Raw genomic sequence first — 4,310 nt, 5'->3', positions numbered from 1 at the left:
AATTCTCCTTTCAGAATGTATTTAAAGAGATTTAAAAATCTTTGTGAGAAGAGGATTTATATATCAAGACTGGATAACTCCAAGTTGCCTATATCCACAGTGTCCGCAAGTTATATTTCTTTTTTTTTTAAAGTTTGTTTGTTTTTTAAATTTTTAAGTAATGTCTACCCCAACGTGAGGCTTGAACTCATGATCCCAAGATCAAGAGTTGCATGCTCTCCTGACTGAGCCAGCCAGGCACCTTGAGTATATATTTCTTTAATTTAACAATCCCAAGTCCCTCAAACTTGAGCAAGGTATAAGATGCACATAACTGACAACAGATACAGAGAATCACTATTGTTTTTCAGAATTTCCAAACTGAAATTTACTTACATTGTTTCATGACAATATGGAATAAAATTAACATTGATTTTGGATGCAGAAAGAATTTACACCTTAACATTGTTACTCTCCAGCTTCTTACCCACATATAAATCATTTAACTTTTTTAAGTTGTATCCTCCACATTTGTAACATGGAAGTCATAGAACCTACCTTTCAGTGTTGTTATAAGAGTTAAATGTGATATTACATGATAAAGTGTCAGTTTTTCTATAATTATTGTTATAATTATTGACAAGAAAAAACTCTTTGATGTGATCCAAGAACAGAATGGTCCATCCGAATAATCAAAGCATCTCTCTTTTGTGAACTAAGCAGTTGTTTGATAATGCTTGCTACTTACTAAATTTTCCTCCATGTGAATGATGCTAGGTCAAATGTTGTCCAAATCCCTTGTTCTACGTGATACCAAGTTCCCATCCTTGGGTTGGGTGAGAAAATCCTATATCCATATTATAAATTCTCCTGTTTGCTTAATATAGATCACATTTGATTTCTGTCACCTGTAAGCAAAAGGAATATAATGCCACCACTTAATAGCTGGTTAGATGAGTCACTTTAATTAATAGCTGGTTATATGTGACACCAAAAATGGTCAACTAATGCTAATAATTGCTTCAATAATCATCTACATTTTTTTCATTATACTTATCACACCAGAAGTTGGGATATACTTAGGATTTTACATAATTGGATATAGTTTTTGTTTTTTAAAAGACTTTTTAAGAGCAGTTTTAGGTTCACAGTAAAATTAAGAGGAAGGTACAGAGATTTCATATATAGCCTCTACCCTCATTATACATAGCCTCCCTCATTATCAACATCCCCCCCTCCCTGGAATAATACATTTCTTACAATTGGTGAACCTATATAGACCCATCATAATCATCCAAAATCCATAGTTTACATCTGGGTTCAATCTTGGTGTCGTATATTCTATAGGTTCAGACAAATGTATAATGACATATGTCCATCATTATGGTATATAAAGTATTTTCACTATCCTAAAAATCCTCTGTGTTCTGCCCATGCATCCCTAACCCAGCCACCCCCAACTCTTATCAACCACTGATCTTTTTACTGTCTCCATAATTTTGCCTTTCTAGAATGTCACATAGTTGGAATCTATAGTACATTACCTTTACAGATTGGCTTCTTTCACTTACTAATACTCATTTAAGTTTCCTCTGTGTCTTTTCATAGCTTGAGTTCTTTTTTTTTTTTAGATTTTTTAAAAGATGTATTTATTTACTTTAGAGAGAGAGAGACTGCAGCGGGGCGGGGCAGAGGGACGGGGAGAGAGAGTCTGAAGCCGACTCCATGCTGAGCTGGGAGTCTGATGCGGGGCTCAATCTCATGACCCTGAGATCACAATCTGAGCCAAAACCAAGAGTCTGATGCTTAACCAACTATGCCACCCAGGTGCCCCAATAGTTCATTTCTTTATAGCACCGAATTATTTGGATGTATGTTTATTTATCCATTCACCTACTGAAAGACATCTTGGTTGTTTTGATAATTATGAATAAACATCTGTGTGCAGATTTTTGTGTGGATATGTTTTCAACTCCTTTGGGTCATACAGTAAGAGTATGTTTAGTTTGTAAGAAAACTTCAAACTGTACCATTTTGCATTTCCATCAGCAATGAATGAGACTTTTTGTTTTCCCACATCCTCACCAGCATTTGCTGTGTTGGTGTTCTGAATTTTGGCCATAAGTACTAATAGATGTGTAGTGTATCTCACTTTGTTTTAATTCACATTTCCTTGAAACTTATGATGTTGAGCATCTTTTCATATGGCTGTTTGCCATCTGTACATCTTCTTTGGTGAGGTATCTACTAAGGTCTTTGGCCCATTTTAAAATTGGATTGTTTGTTTTCTTATTAAGTTTTGAGAGTTCTTTGTATATTTTGGGTAACAATCTTTTATCAGATGTATATTAAATATTTTCTCCCAGCCCATGGCTTGTCTTTTCATTCTCTTGACATTGTTTTTCACAGAACAGTTTTTAATTGTAATGAAGTCCAGCTTATCAATTATTTCTTTTATGGGTTGTGACTTTGGTGTTGAATCTAAAAAGTCATTGTCATACTGGGTCATCTAGATTTCTTCTATGTTATCTTCTAGGAGTTTTATAGTTTTGCATTTTGCATTTAGGTCTGTGATCCATATCAAGTTTATTTTTGTGAAGGGTGTAAGGTCTGTGTCTAGATTCACCTGGGCTTTCTATTTTGGTCCATTGTCCATTCTTCCACCAATACCACACTGTCTTGATTGCTCTGGCTTAATAAGTATTGAAGGTCAGTAGTGTCAATTCTCCAACTTTGTTCTTGTTTCTCAATATTGTGTTGGCTATTCTGGATATTTTACCTCTGTATATAATCTTTAGAATCAGTATGTACAAAATAATTGCTGGGATTTCAATTGGAATTACATCACATCTATAGATCAAGTTGGGAAGAAAAGATATCTTGACAATATTGAATCCTTCTATCCATGAACATGGAATATCTCTCCATTTCTTTAGTTCTTCTTTGATTTTGTTCATCAGTTGGTAGTTTTCCTCATACAGATTTTGTACATATTTTGTTAGATTTATACCTACATATTTCATGTACCATGGAAATGGTATTGTATTTTTAATCTCAAATTCCACCTGTTCATTGGTGGTATATAGGAAATAATATTTTGTTGAAGACCTTTGCATCTATGTTCATGAGAGATATTGGTCTATAGTTTTATTTTCTTTAATGTCTTTGTCTGGTTTTGGTATGCAGGTATGAGTTAGGAGGTATTCTCTCTGCTTCTATTCTCTGAAAGAGATTGTAAAGAATTGTTATAATTTTTTCCTTAAATATTTGGTAGAGTTCACCAGTGAACCCATATGGGCCTGGTGTTTTCTGTTTTGGAAGGTCTTAATTATGGATTCAATTTCTTTACCAGATAGATACAGACCTAGTCAGATTTTGTATTTCTTCTTGTGTGTGTTTAGGAAAATTGTGTCTTTCAAATAATTGGTCCATTTCACCTTATTTGTCAAATTTGTGGGCATAGAGTTGTTCATATTATTCCTGTATTATCCTTTTTTAAAAGATTTATTTATTTATTTGAGGGGGGGGAGCCTGCAGGGGGAGGAGGACAGAGAGAGAGAGAGGGAGAAAGAATTTCAAGCAGACTCCCTGCTCAGCACAGAGCCTGATGCAGGGCTTGATCTCGACCCTGAGATCATGACCTGAGTGGAAATCAAGAGTCAGACACTTAACCAACTGAGCCACCCAGGAGCCCCCTCTATTATCCTTTTAATGTCCATAGGATCTGTAGTGATGTCCCTTCTTTCATTCCTGATATTAATAATTTGTTTCCTGTCTCTCATTTCCTTTGTTAGTCTGGCTAGAAGCTTATTTATTTCATTCATCTTTTCAAAGATCTAGCTTTTGGTTTTGTTGCTTTTTCTCCATTGATCTCTTGGTTTCTCCTGTTTTGATTTCTGCTCTAATTCTTTTTTTTTTTTGTAATTTATAGCAATTTTTATTATGTTTTTTGTTTTGATTCCAGTATAGTTAACATACAGTGTTATATTAGTTTCAGGTGTACAATATGGTGAAAAAATATGGAACACTTCACAAATTTGTGTGTCAACCTTGCACAAGGACCATGCTAATCTTCTCTGTATCATTCCCATTTTTTAAGTATATGTGCTGCCAAAATGAGCACTCTGCTCTAATTATTATTTCTTTTCTTCTGCTTACTTTAATTTGCTTATCTTTTTCTAGTTTTCCCAGTGTAAGTTTAGATTACTGATTTTAACTCTTTTATCTTTTTTTTTTTTTTTTTTTTCAGAGAGAGAGCGCGCGAGAGCAGGAACACAAGCAGGGGGAGTGGGAGAGGGAGAAGCAGGCTTCCCGCAGAGCAGAGAGCCCGA

General features: G+C 34.7%; 1 pseudogene; it reads right to left on the bottom strand.

The window, feature by feature from the left end:
• Nucleotides 1-3,992: 3,992 nt before the first annotated feature.
• LOC118529385 (U6 spliceosomal RNA) lies at nt 3,993-4,102 on the bottom strand (annotated as a pseudogene).
• Between the last annotated feature and the right edge of the window lie 208 nt (nt 4,103-4,310).

Source organism: Halichoerus grypus, chromosome 9 (assembly GCF_964656455.1).
Source record: "Halichoerus grypus chromosome 9, mHalGry1.hap1.1, whole genome shotgun sequence".
In the NCBI taxonomy this organism is placed as follows: Eukaryota; Metazoa; Chordata; class Mammalia; order Carnivora; family Phocidae; genus Halichoerus; species Halichoerus grypus.
The sequence above is the reverse complement of the archived record's forward strand: the minus strand, read 5'-3'. Positions and strand labels throughout refer to the sequence as shown.